Source organism: Lepisosteus platostomus, chromosome 7 (genome assembly GCF_059453375.1).
Source record: "Lepisosteus platostomus isolate fLepPlt1 chromosome 7, fLepPlt1.hap1, whole genome shotgun sequence".
Taxonomy (NCBI): Eukaryota; Metazoa; Chordata; class Actinopteri; order Semionotiformes; family Lepisosteidae; genus Lepisosteus; species Lepisosteus platostomus.
Window position 1 is genome coordinate 18,691,781 of NC_142617.1, and position 17,693 is coordinate 18,709,473.

At 35.5% G+C, this 17,693-nt stretch overlaps 1 protein-coding gene and 1 long non-coding RNA gene across 7 annotated transcripts in view; both read left to right on the forward strand.

The window, feature by feature from the left end:
* The window catches only part of LOC148658419 (cell adhesion molecule 2-like), a 698,357-nt gene that overhangs the window by 318,437 nt on the left and 362,227 nt on the right, over positions 1 to 17,693 (forward strand). The gene's annotated exons all lie outside the window — the stretch shown is intronic.
* LOC148658420 (uncharacterized) overlaps positions 11,316 to 17,693 on the forward strand; it is a 75,005-nt gene continuing 68,627 nt past the window's right edge. The window contains exon 1 of the long non-coding RNA XR_015940552.1: positions 11,316 to 11,526. This is a non-coding gene — a long non-coding RNA (uncharacterized LOC148658420). The remainder of the gene's footprint in view (positions 11,527 to 17,693) is intronic.

Consider the following 17,693-nt stretch of genomic DNA (forward strand, 5'->3'; position numbering starts at 1 on the left):
GAGAGCAGAATAAAAAGAAAAATCTTTGTTCATTCTGAGTGTTTAAAAAAGTGATTTTAATATAATTTGGGGGATAGTACTGTAAATGCATGTTACAATATGAGGTTCTCTTATCAATTGTTTATGTATTTTTATGTTGATATTATATTTACACTGTTCAAGAGGTCGTAACATTGTACCTCATTAATATGACTTTGAACAAAAGAGTTGCTGCAAAAAGTCGAAATTCTGATTTAAAAATGTTTTGTCAGAAACAGTTGTCCCATGAAAAGACTTAGCCAGTCTATCACTCTAAAAACCTATCTGCAGTTCTTCCAAGTAAAATAAGGACATTACTGTATCTGCACTCTTGGCTTGAAGACAAGACCCCAAAAATTGAATGTATTTTTGTAGAAGTGCTTTGCACTGGTGATGTGTAAAGGGACTAAGTTTCAACATATCAGGTCACATTATCAGATGGATCTACTTGCATAACGTATATTTCCACTAAACTAATGCATTATTGATGCTGTATGCATTGCATTACAAGATGGAAGTATTAAAATCAAGTTAGGAATAAAAAAACAATAAATATCAAATAGATGTTACAAATATCTCATTTGAAATAGCCTGAGGATTGAATCTGGGCAATGAGCATTTTTTGGTTTTGTGTTTATAAAGAATATACAGCAGGGTCTCAACATCTGTGAATTTAACAATTGCAAATTGGCTTAATCACGACTTAGTTTGACTGATGGGGTCTTATATGGAAGAATAAAATTAGAAGCACATTAGAAGCACAACAGAAAAGGATTGTAAGATGAATCTAGGTAGAGAGTGAACTAGTGAGCTCTCCGTGCCAACTGCCCAAGCACTATCCAGCGTCCACATCTCAACATGGTCTTGTTTTTGTATTGTAACAAACTTTCCAGCTTCTACAAAATTCCTATTACAGTAGAGTAGGCCATGCTAATCATGCAGGCAGAAAGAGAAAGTGCATGTTGGACACAGAGGAGGGATTTGTGTCGTTTATTTTAATGGATTGCTATATAGTACGTTTGGTATTAGTGTTACATAACGTAAAGCCAATGCATTAGCACTTCATTATATGCGAACTTGGCTATTTGTGATGGTTCTCTACACTGAAACCTTGCAAATGTCAAGACCCTAATGGATCACAAAAGTGTTCATTCTGGAACTGTACACTAAAGAATACTGATATAAGTTTGTTATCAGATAGCAACATGCATAATGTACTGTATATATACAGTATACAATATGTGAAACATGCAGTAGCATATAAGGATGCAAAGAAGAGAGAGGTATTTGGCCTGTCAAGATCAAGATTCATTGGTTTGTGAGTTGATCCAAGGCCACATCCAGTTGTCTCTTTTAGGGCACAATGGTATGGGCTTGAGCCACATGATACTGTATCTTGTTCCAAACCCCCAAAATCATTTGTGGAAAAACATTCCTCATATTCTGAGTTTTTAACAGATTTTGCTGTAGTTTCCATTTCTGTCCTCTTACTTGTGTTTTGCTTCTGGTTCTGGAGGTCATTGAGTTGATTCTGTAAATTCCCTTACAAAATTCTGATTTTCAAGATTAAACATTTTTGGTTGTTTACTCTAGAAGAGTGGGGTCAAAGCCTGACTGGTTTCTCTTCTTTTAACTGATTGCAGATCAGAAATAACTTTTGCAAATGTTAACATTTTGTGCTAACCAAAATCGTGCACAATAACCATTGTGAGATCTTGCTAGTACATTGTACTTTTTTAATACAACATTCCTCCTGTAACTTAATTACAGTGTACTGTACACCCTGACTTACATTCTTTTCAGCCTTTTCACACTCAATGTTTTCCATGTTTTCATCTTTAATTTTCTTTTTACATCAGCATGTAATGCTATGCATTTGCGTACATTCAATTTAATTTACCAGGTAGTTTGTATAGATCTCTTTGAATTAGTTTTGCAGGTTCTACATTGTCTGCTAATCCTTCTATTTTGTTATTATGTGTAAACATCACTGTTTTACTAACGTTACCAGAACTTATATCATTGGTATACAGTATATCAAGAAGGATAATAGCCCTGATAAAGTTGTACTGCACTAATGACGTCACACTAATTGAAGCATTCACTGCATATCTGTACTGCGTTTATTCAGTTAATTAATAAGGTGTCAAATGAAATTCCTGCATTATCTAAAAAACACCTGCAATTTGAGAATACACGTTAAATAAGGAACTTCATCTGTAACTTTCTAAAAACGTAAATATGCCATATCAAATGCTTTGTTTGCATCCATTAATGGAAAAAAACATTTACAGTACCTTCCTGGTAAACAATCTGGGAATGGATATGGCTTAGTCAGGAAACGTTTGTACAGATTAAGTGAGGATAACACAGATATGCTCAGTGTATATTTGCAGGGGATGTCCAGACCACAACATAGGTGAGACTCCTTGACTCTCCTTCATTTCATGTTCACTTTGCTGTCTGGATGTTCACAGCAGGTAGTCTGCAAAAGCACCGTCATTTCTGACTTTAAAAGGTACCTAAAGAAGGGACTAGTATTATAGAAAGATTGTGTCTAGCCTACACTGCCATTGGGACATAAAGATAGAAAGAATCAGGATAACACAATTTAGCTGTGGTTTGATCCAACAGTGATCACGCTGTGCAAGGATCCTAGTGTAATGCAGTTTTTCACATTATTCAGGCAGGAATCTCACTGCACACCCCAAGAAATATTGCAATTTTATTTTCTTTGAAAGAGATCTGAGAAAATAACATTGGACCAATGAACAGTGATACCACAACAAAACACCTGGCTTTATTTTGAATCTTAGCTGTATTTTTTGCTGGACAATCTGTTTATCTACCTGATAAAAGTAAAATATTGTCCTACAGCACATACATAAAAAATATGTGAACAATTGTATTTTAAATAGACTGTATAAGGTCCACAATTGACTCTGCTCGTGCACTTTTTAGCACATCAAAACAGTAATCACATTTAGATTTCAATTGTTCTTATGCTGTAGCTTTCTCTTCTTCTAAGTGAGTGGTATAGCTGTTTATTGTTTAATCTGACCAATTATCCAGACACACCGCTTACCAATTGTTTGGAAAATAACCAACATTTTGTAATGGTTGTCACTCTTTTACACCTTTAAACCCATTTCCTGTGACTTCATAATTCAGGTTCTGTTTCAGCAATGAGTCCTAAACCCATACAGTACATTAGGAAATTACTTTCTTGTATTTATCTAAACATTATCACATATTAATATTTCATAATGTTCCTTTCTTTATGACAGCAATGCACTTATGTATTATGAATCTACAGAAAATAAGACTTCTTTTAACCTAAATGTGCATAGAATTTTTTTTCTCTCATTGTATTTTGTCTGCATTATTTTACTGTAGGTGTCCTGTAATTGTGTGTCATTTTCATGCTACAACAACCATTGCAGTTACGTTAAACAGTAATGTTTTTTTTTCTTTAGGAATGGAAATTTGCATTGATTCATACATTTCTTTCATTCCTAGCCACATGGACAAATGGCTGTAGCTACAGCACAGCCTGATACTAAAATTAGCTATACCAGTAAACCATGAAGCACAGTCTGGCACAGTTTATCAGCACATCGACGTGCATAATGCTATATGGAATTATAACAAAGCTATAATAGAAATTTGGAATGAAAGGTATATACAGTATGTAATATACTGTAAGATGTATATAAATCTTGACCTGGGACTTCCCATAGCACATATCTCTTGTATCTTTTCCACCACCCATCTACACCCCAGCAGCAGCTCCCTGGCTCAATCCTTCTTAAAGAGTGATGTCTTGGCAGCAGCATCCTTTTGGTGAGGCTGTCAAATTCCCTCAACCAGGTGACCTACTGTATACTAAATATACCCTGCATATATTATCTCTTTCTCACATTTATTGCGATCTAACTGAATTACTGACATGCATGTTAGACAGTACTGTATATGCACAGTGTATCTGCTACCTATATATTTTCAAAAAAATATTCTATATCAAAAAAGATATAGAATAGTTTGTGTTTATATACACACACAGTACACTATTATATAATCCTGACTATCTTGGCACCTTAGCTTTAAGCTTCTGACAGGTCAATCCTAGGAAGTGTATTTTTTCCACATTTGTTACATTATGCTTAGTGTAACAGACTCTGTATACTCCTTGGTAATAGAGTTGAAGCTTAATGTGTGTTCAAAAATTGGTTGTGCAATATGAAATATTTATAGGATTTCATCGCTTTCCTTATCATGCACTGGCACACACATGGCTGCTGAAAGAGAACCTACTGTACCATCCTACTATGTTGTGTGGAAGCTAACACATTTTTATATATTTTTTAAAAATGAAAATGGTATCCAAAAAGGTCATCACTGGGTACACTCAGGATACGTAGTTTTATATGTTTCCTGCCACATAGAAAAATAATTACCCAGTATAAGACACAAAGCAATATGAATAAAAGGATGGAAATAATAGGTTTTTATGGTTTGTTTCCTTATCTATCACACCGGCAAATACTCAAATATATTGGTTTGTGAGTAAGTTAACACAACACTGATAAAAGATTTATACCAAGACATTTTTAAATGTGCTTAGATTAAGAATCTTTAGTTAGGGGAAAAAGGAATCTTAAATGATATCAACTGCTGGTACAGTATTTCATATTTTAGCGTCCTCTTATTATGATATTTCCTTCCTCTCTCCTTAAGAATCTGTAGAAAATTTGGTCATTTTTCACATGTTTTGTTATCTTGGTGCAAGAAAGAATATCCTAGAAGCTTAGGTTTATTGATTACATCCAATTTTGAATTTGGACTGTGAGAGCTGCCTTTGTTTATAGGAACAGAGGAAATTTTATGTGGAAGAAAAGACTGTTTAAGAGGCCTTCTCAACGCTGTCTGCATCATAAATCAGTCTTTACTCCAATTGCAACATTGTGGGAAAATCATTAAGCCTGATTAAAAAATGCCATAAATATTTTCTTTTCCTAAGTGTTTTAAAACAATTTAAAAAATGCCACTTTTACTGGCCTATGGTTAAAATTAAAATAAATTGGCTGAGTGTTTTATGCATTTAGTTAAGTTTGATGTTTATGGTTATTTTGACTTTGTTTTAAACCTAACTGCTACAAATAATCTCAAATTTAAAACCAATCAAATATGAGATTATGGTGTGTTGAGCTTTAATGTAGGTTCATAACAAACATACTGTATCTAAACATAGTTCCTTGTGTAGGAAACAACTACACAGTACAGGAGATGAATGTTGCCATGCTTCATGCATGTATAAGTATAAGGCAAAAGATTTGGGAGATTGTTTTGGTATACTGTAGTTAGTCCTCTGGGTGGATTTCAGTAACCTGCATTTCTGTATTAAAACATGTTATAAGTTGCAGATCTTAAAAACCGTGCAAAATGACACACAACTGCATAGAACAGCACAACAAAGATTCTCTTTCTCTGATGAATAGTCAGTCCCCTTTAATCTACCTACTGTAGCTCCACAGCAAACACCACAAAGAAAAACAGTCTGAAAGAGAAACAATAGATACAATCTCCAATTCAGTGTAAACAAAACACCTTTTACTTTCTTTGGTTTTATGTGTGATAAATCTAAAATTAGTTAATACAACTAACACCTAGGTGACAATATTAATTTGTTTTTTTTTATCTTGCCTGCAGACAACCACAAAAATACAGATTTGTTTTCATCACAATCTTATCTTTATTTTTAATGGAATACATATCCCACATCTTTTGTTATGTTTCCTTTACATGAGGACAGGCAATGCTGTGTGTCCACGAAGCAAAGTAATTTGTACAACTTATGCCAAGCAATGTATCCTGCAAAATGTATTTACAGAGTACTGTACAGTATGCACGTAATGACTTGAAAACAAGAGATTGCAGCTAAACTGATTTTGCTAAATACTGTAGATTAATTTAATTCAATTTAGGTATTCATCATTGTATAAAAAAGTTGTGAATAATACGGTAGCATCGACTTGTTCACCCCCTTGCCTCCATTTTCTTTTTATTTAACTGTTATTAACATTTGTCTTGGAATGAAGGGAGTACCATGATTAATTTGCAGGAATTCTTCTTTTACTCAAAATGCATGGACAATAGTTTTCTTCCCAAGAACATTACCTTATTTTGACTTTGTGATAATAGCCTTCTCTCCAGCTGCTGCTGTGAATGTAGGAAAAATATCAAAGAGTAAAAAAAATATTTATGGGAAATATCAGTAACAGTGTTTTCTCAGAAACGCCAAACAGAAAAAGGTCAACATTATGTTTCTATCACCTATAAAATTGCTAATAATAATCCTTTTCTTCACACTCTGTTCACTTAAAGCTACTCCTCTGGATCAGTGTTTCATCTTGAAAGCAGTGCCTATTGGGAGAGTGGCCCTAGGGTTTTTTACATCTCCTCTGCATCCTGCAGTATAGAACAAACTCTACAGTATATCCACAAAAATAGAACATCTGTATTCTTCTCATCACCATGCCCTCTCGTTATCCTCTCAACCAGAGAATCTATGCGGTCCACTTACGTTCAAAATCTAATGACTGCATAATTGCCTGTAAACAGAAGAAAATAATATTTTTTTTCTTATTTGGCCTCCTTAGCTACTGTATGTATTCTGATGGATTACTTTGTTTAAAGGTATCTCGTTTTTTTTCCAACAACGGATTCTTGAGAGATTTTTTTTTGGGCCAATTGGTGTAAGTGCTTTTTTTTCTCTTGTTGAATATAGAACACATTTGCATTTTGTGAACATGTTGGCTTTTTTTTACAGAAAATGCCTCAGGTTTGTAAATTTTATGTCCTCCATCTTTGAAATTTTATGTTTCCTTATGGGACAATAAGAGAAAAAAAAAGTCAGGGAAAAAAAAGCAAAAAAGAAGTAATACAGTTGAAAAATATCCTGCAGACTTTTTGTCATCCAACTCCATGGCTGACCACAAGTGAAACATGGAAGAGGATGTTGGTGTAGTAGTTTGTGCTTCTGATTCACAGCTTTAGGGTCCTGGGTTAAATTCTCTCCTTGGGTACTTGTGTGTGTGGAGTTTGCATGTTCCTCCATGTGTTTATGTGCATTTTCTCTGGGAGCTCTGCTTTTCACCCAGATCCTAGAGACATGCTGTCCAGGATTGACTGACTATACTAATTTGTCCTTTAGATTATAGCACTGTTATGGGCTGGCATCCTATCCCATTGTAGTCTAGGACATTAGGAATTGGCTAAGGCTCACCATAGCCTTCAGTAGGATATGTGGTTAATTGATAATAAATTAATAAACGCAAAACATATACAGTACATTGTTTCTCATGTCATAAAATGTCCCTTCTCTTCTAATATAGAAGTAATACAATTAATTCATGTGATGTTCATAAACATGACTGTTTTTTGCATTGGAGCTGTATGCATTCATATCAACTAAGAATGATTCCACTAAGACACTGTGTAACATCAAATCAGCATGGATGTTATTCTTATATAACCTAACCAGACACATTTTTAAGGATCAAGGAAGCTTTTTATTCACTTCTACAGGGGCGTGCACAATGAATCTGAACTTTATTTACTACAGGGATCCAGCTATGATTGAGTTGTGACCGCATTTTGCATTAGTGTTATTTTTACAGGTAGTCTTCCTACCTAGCCTTTTCAAGCATAAGGGAGCTGAAAAGTTTAATTGTCCATATCAAGGGGCAGTAAAAGTTCAGTTAGAGTCCAGAACACACTTACAGCATGGATGTACCTCAAGCTCTGCATTTCACTGTGGGTAGATAGCTTGTAATTGGCTGAGTTCTGCTGCTCTGTGGTAGAATGAAACCAGTGGAAACCTTCCTAAAGTCACACACATTGTGATGACCCTTGTCATAGGCAAAGGTTCTATGGGACTAAGAATTAACAGTTTAAGTCATGTCTGCCTTCTTTTTGACACTACAAACTCTGTTGTTTGCATTCCCAAGGTCCCAGTGTGAAAAAAATGGTGATGCTAGAGTCTCTAAGGAGAACTGCCGCATGTTGTTTTTATCTCCTCCAGTGCAGTTCATGGCAGTGCAGCAACATGAGGTATAAAAGAAAAAAAGAATCCCTGGTCGTCCCTTGAAAGAGATTCTCTTTGTGAAGTACATTTACTGAAAGTGAAGAGTTGTTACATCTTTGCTTTGTTTCTGATTGCCATTAAGCATCAAGTTGACAGTGGTTTTCACCTCTTTTTGATCATTTCAAACTACTTGGTTTCAACACGGCAGGTACAGTAGTGAAAGTAATAAAGATCTTCCAGTTTACTGATGATAAGGTCAGTACAGGGTTTGTCCAGAGTAATTCAGTTTGGTACTTTAAATTTTGAATGCCACAATCTTAGATGAGTAAACCAATATTAACCACACTTGCACACCAAAGCAGAGTGTTCATTTTTTACAGTCTGACAATTGTATGTATCCCTATGGTTTTGAATACCAAATACTATTGCCAAATAAAATATTCAAAGTTTAGTTGTGGCTTAAATAAGAAGACGAAAAGAAGGTGAAAAAAGGAGTCTGACAGTTCATTTGTCGATGTTAGACTAGAAATAAAAAACATTAAACCAGAGGAACTGTTTAATATATCAAACACTTTCAATATAATTACTGTATATTATCATACTCATCAACTCATTTTCATACCCTAGTGGCTCATCAGAGGTTGGCAGTATCCTAGGTTCTGTATTATTAAATAGTCTGAAAGTATCTGGTCCCCCCTAGTTTTTATCCCAACACTGGTACTGTTTACAGTGAGATAGACTGGAGTGATTAGGGTAAAATACCTTGCTCAAGGGTAGAGCAGCAACATCCACAACAGAACCTCAATCCCTTAACTTTCTGGTTGGGAGTCTTGAGGCCTAACCCCAACTCTATACTAGGCAAGGCAATTAGTGTAGGAATCTAGACCGTGCCAAGCAAGTATGTCATGTTAATATTTTTTTAATTTTTGCTATGACCAAAATAATGTCGACCAACAAAAACATTTAAATTAATAGCCTGAAATAGAAAATAGATGAAGGAAAATTGAAAAAAAGAAAACATTGAAAATCATTGGAGACAAGATTCATCACATCTGTTATTTCTGCATACAGTTTATTTAGTTTATGTGTTAAATTGACCTTGTTAAATAATTAGTTCTGAATAATTGCAAACTTCAGTATCTGTGTAGTTATATTGTATACAGCATGTTAGTACAGAGATGCCTGAAGTATTATAGGTACTAGACGGATTTAAGGAAATCTCCAGGGTAATTCTACCAATTGTACTAAAGGAAAGAAGAGATGGTATTCATAGGCCATTAACAAAACTCTTCCAACAGTCACTCTATGAAGGAATCATTTTCACTGTAAAAATACTGATGCCACACACATTCATTAAAGGATAGCAAATCTCAACCAAGTAATTAAAGTACAAATGTACCTTAATATACTGTATGTAACCTCATGTTACATGTAAAGGTAATGAAATAATCATTAAAACTAAACTAAAGGATCTTCAATTTGCTAATAGGCTTCTAGGGGATAATCAACACAGATTCAGAAAAGATAAGACATGATTAACTTCTTACAGCTGTTTGTATAGCAACAGCAATAATAGATACAAACAGTATATCATATGATGTATTTTAGATTTCTGAAGGTTTTTTAAAAAAATCCTCATAAGACATTAATGATCAAATTTCAGGTGATAGTCAAAGAATTGCATATATTTGGATCGGGGAAATGGTTAATGGATAAAACTGGTATGTAGGACAAAAAGCTCAGATTGAGGTTGTGTGACATATTTAGGTGAGTACTACAGAATTCTGTATTATCATAATGCTCTTTCTAATTTATATCAGTGGTCTAGCTACTGCTATAATTAAGATGCTAAGCATGACTAGGCCTGGTAAGAATCAGGGTGGGAAACCTCTAAAGAGAATCAGATTGCTGCTGTAAGTGGTTTTAGAAGACCAGTAGGTGGCACTCTTCACTCCAGACTTCCCACTGGTTTGGTGAGTTGAGTCACTGTACTGTAAAAGGTACCATCCTTTGAATGGCACATTAAACTGACGTCCTGAATATGTAATTTCTTACCTCTCCATCAGATCTGCTGTGGAGTGAGGCTGGTAGATTATGATGTCTGCCAGCCCTGCATCATGAAAAGTGAAAGAAAGTGTAATTGTAGTAGTTGTAGTAAATTAGTCAAGTTATCAGATGTTTTCAAAATAGGAGGATGAAAAGGTACTTATGAAAAATACTTTTATGTTTTATGTTAAAAGGGGTTTATGTTAACACATCATACTGTTTGCATTTTCTAGAATTGTGAAGAAACAACAGTGAAGACAAACAAATATTATAATATGCACTGTACTGTATATAGTATAAGTGTAAGATTAAAATCAGGGGATATTAAAATTGTTCAACACTCTAGGGATAGTAGAACTCACAGGGTAGTAGTCTAGATCAGAGAAAATCTTTAAGAGGATCTTATACAGATATTCAAAATGGCATTTACAGCATGATTAGAATAAAAAACAAAATGATAATTTGCTATCAACCAAACATGCTAAATGGGAAAGATCTCCTCCTCTGATATGGAGCCTTTTTGGTGTTTTCGTCAACAGTGGAGAAACAAAACTGGGTTCTAGGTCTCCCCTGTGTCATAATTCTTATGCCTCAAAGCAAAAACACAGGGGAATTATTTCACTTGGTCATTTGTGCAGAGTTAATTTTCTTACTTAAATCAAGTAATTTAAGGAAAGGTTACTCTGATTGGACTGAATGGAGTTGTCTAAATATCATTTCAGATTCAGTGATATTGTCTGACTGTATAATTTTACTACTGTATGTCAAAATGCTAGTTTTGCATGATCTGGACAGATGATCCTCTCTGATACATAGTAGTGTTGAAATGCATAGTAAAATGTGGTCCAAACCATAGAAACCCATTAAAAGTAAAATAAACTGATGATAAAAAGCATGGGGAAATAAAAGGTGTTCATTTACTATGGTAAACCTTCAGGACTTCAGGAGAAGTGGATAAGACATTGTTTTTGTTCAAAATACATAACATGAACTACTGTATATAACAACACTTTTATAAGATGTTCTGTTTTCCCCATTGGCAATTATGTTCCAGGAGATGTAAAGGAGTATTATCACCCCAACTGTAAAAGAAAGGTAAAATGATAGTCTGTTGATGTTGGTGTCCCTCTGTTCTTTTGTTTCCACAGGTAAGCAGATTTCCAGTTCATGCTGAGATTCATGCTGATATGTTGGTTGTTGACCTTTTGAATGGAAGAAAAAGAATACAAAAACTCCTTGTGGCATTGTGAACATTAGAGATGAAGTACATCAGATGGTAATGTTGATAGTAATACCCACTGGATGGCTGAAGAAGATAAAACCGTGCTTCCAAAGATCTTTACAGTGATTCTTAGCTGAATTATGACCAAATTGTGGTAAGCATTGTTGTTGTTGTTTTCTAAACTGACTTTTAAAATTAGTACAATCATTTCTATGGGGATTACTTTCTTCATGTAGCTTTTAAATAAAACATCCACATTTCCCCCTATCATACTGTATAGAACAGCCATTCTTCTGCAGGGAATTATGAATTCTTGTGTGTTAATATCAATAGTTAATATCACTGAATAAACTACTATATATGTTGGCCAGCAATATCATAGAAAACTAGGTTATTAAGGGTAATTCAAAGCATGACATGATCAACTGATGCAAGGTTAGGAAAGTTAAGTATAAGTGTAGTTACATAACAAAGGAAAAACACTACAAAGTACATTATATGCAGAACTGCAATATAGTGGGCTTCAACAACAAGCATTATGTTAAAAAAATAATTCTGTAAGAGGTGCTTGTCATCTGGTCTTTGTAATAGGTGGTGTCAGACTACAACATTGGCTGTAACAGTTTGTAAGTTGTAAGATGAATTTAAAGACATGTTTATCTACTGTATAAATGTGTATCAGTAAATACCTATTTAATACATACTGTACAGTATATACTGAAAACAGAGCATTACATACAATAAACCATTATATTTTGCTTATGACACTTTAAACTCTTTCCTTACAAAATGAAGAAGCAAGCCCTAATTGAGCTTATGTAGCGGAGCTAGTTGCAGCGTGGTGACATTACTGCCCTCCCTGCGCATAACAGCGAACTCAGACGCCCGGGCTGAGAGAGTTCTCCTTTAGCTCAGCCTGCTGGTCGTCTGTTGCGTGACGGTGGGGACCCGGGTTTGGGTCCAGGTAGTGAGGGACGAACAGGCAGGGCAGACCGACGAGGACACGAGCCCGCGTGGAACCACGACGGTCACACTTGGTGTGAATCATCATAAAAGTCCCATATAGAGTCAGTATATACTATAAATAAAGATGTACAGTATGTGCATTTTTTCAGCATTTAAAGATGCACCAGTTATAAAATCCTATTTTTGAGGAACTGTAAATAAATAGTAGCACCTTTTCATGTCAAAGAAGACAACCTGTCTGAATTTCCACAAAGCTGAAAAATGCTACAGAAAATCAGTGTACTGAAGGTATTTTGACTCAAGTATTGTGCATCCTGTGTAGTTATGCACTCTTACAGTTTCTTACAGTTTGGAAGTTGACATTTGGTTTTTATTTAGGGAAATCAGTCTCAATCAGTTTAAAATGGAAAAAATGGGAAATCAATTACTTTTCATTTTAATGTCATGATTGTGGATATCTACAGTATGATGAAATCAAATTCAAATGTACCACCGAACAGCCCCCTTGATTTCACATGTTATGTGGTTTTTATAGTGCATAGAGGGACCATTTTTGAGCTCAGAAGATGCTGCCATGTTGAGTTGCATGATGCATTCCTAGGACCACTTAATCAAAATAACAAACAAATTCATATGCTGTACAGTTATTATCAATAGCATGTTGAGGTGACTTTTTGAAAGAGAAGTCAATTTGAGAAGGCACATGCAAGCTTCAGATAGTTAGTTAATAAATTTGGGATAATCTGATTTGGTGTGTTCGCATGCTTTTCTTTTGATTTATACCCGATTATCTTAGACACAGATAGTCAGCTTCAGTCTCTCCCAAAGCCTAGCAGACAGGAGCTGAACAGATTTTAAAATGGTATTCTCAAGGTCAGAATCAAGCTCTGATGAGGTCAGTCATGCTAATGTAATACAGTCACAGCTAAAAGTGGTGGGCATACCCAATATTGATGTCAGCCTTACCATGTCTGAAACAGCAAGGACAATTAACAGGAAAAGAAACACAGTATACATAAACCTTCCAGCAAATGATGCTGAGATGTTGGGGTACTGTTGTATTACTAATAAAATACAGAACATAAGAGTACACCTTTTCTATTTCTGCAGTGTCCTTTGCTGGAGAATACTGTATTTTTGCATTTTAAGTGTCAGATGCTTTATGAAAATTCACATTTAATAACACGAACTAAAGTTATCAGAACATAGTTTAGAAACATCTAATAGCCTTTATATTTAGAAGGCTTTAAAAATAAGTTGTTTTTTTCATTGTATTATAAGGCTATAAAATCTTTTGTGAATGTGGTGCTTATGCCAATTTGGCAATGTGTTGTAACCTACAGTACACACAAATTCCACTTTGTTATTCTAAAACTACAGTACCTGCACCAGCTCTGTTCTGTTGCCTTTGATGTTGTGCCTTTTCAATAGAACACTTCTTTTGACTACCTGAGAAGCTCATTAGTCCCTAAACCATGGTATAATAAGCAAATGTTTTAGCTAGACAAGCAGTACTGAACAGAACAGAGTAAGCAGTGTCAGAAATAATGGCAGTAGGATGTAAGGAAAAAATGCCTTCTTTGCACTTTCTCATCGAAAGAGGAATAATGAACTCTTTGGGTCTTCCCTCTCTGGTGGGATCTGCTTTTGCACTCTATCCAGTGACAGAGTTTGATAGTGTTTCTATTGCTGCAAAGAACATGATTTATTAGGAGCTATTTTATTGTTAAATCTAATTGGATATTATGTATGCAATCTCTGTAACAGGCCCTGCAGTGTAAAAATAATAACGTCAACACAGCTGGGGATAAAAACCTATTGATTCTTAAAAATAAAGCACCATAAAAACATACTGTAGGAGGTGCTTAAAATGATTGAAATTAGTTGCTTTTTGTATTTCAGTGAGAGGTGCTCCTTTTGGCCTATGAATAATAATGAGATGGAATGTCTTATTGGGCCCTGGAAAAAATAGGATCAAGATTTCTATCCCATATCAGGACATTGCTTCACACATGAAATGTCTAAATCAGGTTTTAATATATACCACAGTGTGCGGATAATCTTTGTCTGAAAAAAAAGAAAAAAATAGCTGCAGATATTTCTTAGTATTTTTATTAGTATCAGGTAAGGTCATAAACTGTTTCTGGTCAATTAAAATAATTTCCTAGATATACTGTACAGTAAGAACCATCAAAGCATTGAAATAATAGATCAATAGATCACTTTCGGCAAAAGTGACAAAAAATGTAAGCATGTGTAAAAAAGTAGCCATTGGTCTCTTACGTTAATTGCTGCAATCATGTCACATGATCTTTCAGTATTTTTTGTGGTCTGCCTTCATGTTACTACTACAATTAGACCCGGTATTGGCCAGGTATCTTTTCTTGTCTCTTCTCTCACATATACAGAATTGTTATCGTCTCCTCTTCTTTGTGCCACACATACAGTAAGCATCCAAATTGCTCTTTTTTACCCTACTTTTTTCCTAACTCATCCTGTTTGGCCAGGCTTCTCTATTACAATCAGTGGCATACCTGACACAGCAGCTGCTGATTTGTGGTTTTCATCTCGTTCTCTCACAGAACACCTCTTAAAAAAGTATGCCTGTGAATCAAGCAAAGTAAAGCCTAGACTCTCATCTGTAAGGAACAACATGCACTGCTACCTTACCAGGCAATGTCCTGTTCCTTCAGGGTGGATGCTTCCTGTCGCCCCAGCTCTAGCAAGCCAGATCCATTCCTTAGCAGAGCACTTCTTCATTAGGCTGGCAAACAGGCTACCTATGCTGTCCAGAACAGCTCTCACTCTGTCTTTTTCAAGCCATTCCAGTTTAGCAAAGACCACAAGCCCATTCATTTCTAGCAAAAACCCATAACTGTACACCCCAAACTCTCATTCCTTTCCAGTTTAAGCTGAGTATTAGACACTGGCTGAATTCTTAAGTCGACTGGCAGCCTCTTATGGGTCTTTCTTCCCTCTGAGTACTCTAGACTCAATCAGCCCTGCTTTAGTTTATTCTGCAACAGGCAGTTACTAGGCAGTTATTTAGACTCTAGACCTCACTGTTTTGTCTGAAAAATGAGCCAAGATAGACGCTTCCTTAGAGAGCCACCTCTCACTACAAACAGGATGTCACAATATTTTTATTTATGGAAATTGTATCGAAATGTATTGCCATCAAATTGAAATGAATGAAGGTCCAAAGTCTCTATAATATAATTTTCCAGCCTTTAGATGTCATTATTTTTCTAATCCAATGACATGTTCCAGAGTTGCAAAGAGTTATGAGTTTTCATGCCATCCTTTGCCTTCTTAACTAAAAAAATATTTTCCCTCTGCATTTTAGATGATTATGTTTCCCTAGCTTATGAGGATCATGTTTTTCTTCCATTATTATATCTCTGTTTTTTAGTTTGTTTATTCCTCTCAAACCCTCTCTCTTACTCTTTCTCTCCATTTCTGGCTGTGCATCCAACCCACTGCATCTGCCTAATCTGTTTGTGTTTGCTAATTTTCTCTCTACCCCTTCCCCAGTTCTCCCATTGTCATCCCCTTAGGATGCCCCTGATGCCAACTTTTCCCCAATGGTGTGAATGCATAGCATCAATCTGCACTGTATTTGGGTCCCTCTCTCCTTCCCCTTGTAGCCCCCTGTGACATGGTGGTCAGAACTGCAGTTCTTTAGTTATTTGATTCAATTCTGACCTGGGGTGCCTTCTGTGTGGATTTTTTCAGTGTCTGCTTATGTTTTCATGGGTCTTCTGCAGCCGCACAAGTTGTTTCCAACATTTTCCGCAGACATACTGCTGAAGTTTGATTGGCTGTGGTAGATATGTAGTACTTCCATATCTGAACGATGTAGTATTTATGTACAATAGTTGAAAAGCACAATTGCTGAGGAAGAGTTTCAGAAAAGGAATGTGATTGTTGCCTTTCAAAAATAAAATATATACCTTTTTAAGTCAGATCTTCAGGCTCCTCAAAATGTGATCTTTTGAATGTCTAAATTCTAATCATCTTAGATTAAAAGTCTACGTAGTTCAAAATCAGTGGACCTTCTAATTGTGCTCACCAAGAGGAAGAGGAGACCATTTAGCCCATTAAGTTTATTTTGTTGCTAGTGGTTAACTGATCCAAGGAGATCTCATCTAGCATTTTCAATTAGCTTCTACCTGTAGCAAACAAATGAACTACAGTATATGGGCTGAATACAATGATGAAAAGTTTAAAGGTATTGCTTGAATCAGTGGGTGGTGTGTGAGTGTGTGGCAGGTCTGTTTTATAAGCAAAACATGTCAAGTGATGACATGAGACCTGGAACGTGCTTGAGAAAAGCAATCTTGCATCTTTCCAATTACTTGCTGCTAAACTTCACTGGGTCGGGGGTTGCAGGCACAAGGTCTTTTTTATCCGCAAGGCCCAATTAAAATGATGCATTCTAATCAATAAAATGATTTGTAATACAATTGAAGCTTGCCTCCCTGGGTCTTGCTAATTAAATATTGTGAGGTTTGGTTGAAGACCTATAAATGCTGTTGCCTGACTTGTGCAATGGCAGACACAGTACATTAAAGCACTTCAGCAGTGAAAAATGAGTAAACGTGAATTTGGTATGGCTGAAAAGAATAAGCATTGAAATTCTGGAGAAAACTCACTTCATAACAAATAGATTCATTGGAGCTTGGAGGTTTTGTTTAATTATTTGATCTGTATTTAATCTGCAGTATACTTATGTATAGGCATTTAAGGCTGTTTTCATTGTCATTTTTAAATTCTTATTTGTGCAGCATTGTACCCTCTGTCTCTTATGAACCTTATTGCATGTCCCCTTATCTCCTAAGTCTTGGCCTGATAGGATGTTTATCCTCAAGCAGATGTGTCAGTAATGTGATGCAGGTAGTAAAGCAGTTGGCGTTATGGGTTTCAGAACAAATTAACGCTTGTAAATCGTGCAGAACTTCATTAGAATAATGAAATATAATTAGTCAGCTCTTCCGATAACTCCTGGTGATGCAGGAGCCCAGTACTCCACCAGAAAGATAAATGGTGTTTACTTAGGCCTGAAATAAAGCACTTACCGTGTGATGCTCTGTTGAATTTGAATAGTGTAAGCCTTTTCTGTTTCTAGCCCACCAGATGCTTTAAAATAAATACAGAAAATGACTTACTGTACATACAAATACATTTACATACTGTATAACAGCTTTATTACACCAAGAATGCTTTTAGAACAATAGACAATTCAATAACTCTGTGCTTCATTTTCCTAAGGTTTATGCCTCTAAAATGTTCTGCTGTTGTTGCAGCACAATCTGTTGGTTTCAGAGCTTGTACTGTACATATGTTATTGAATTA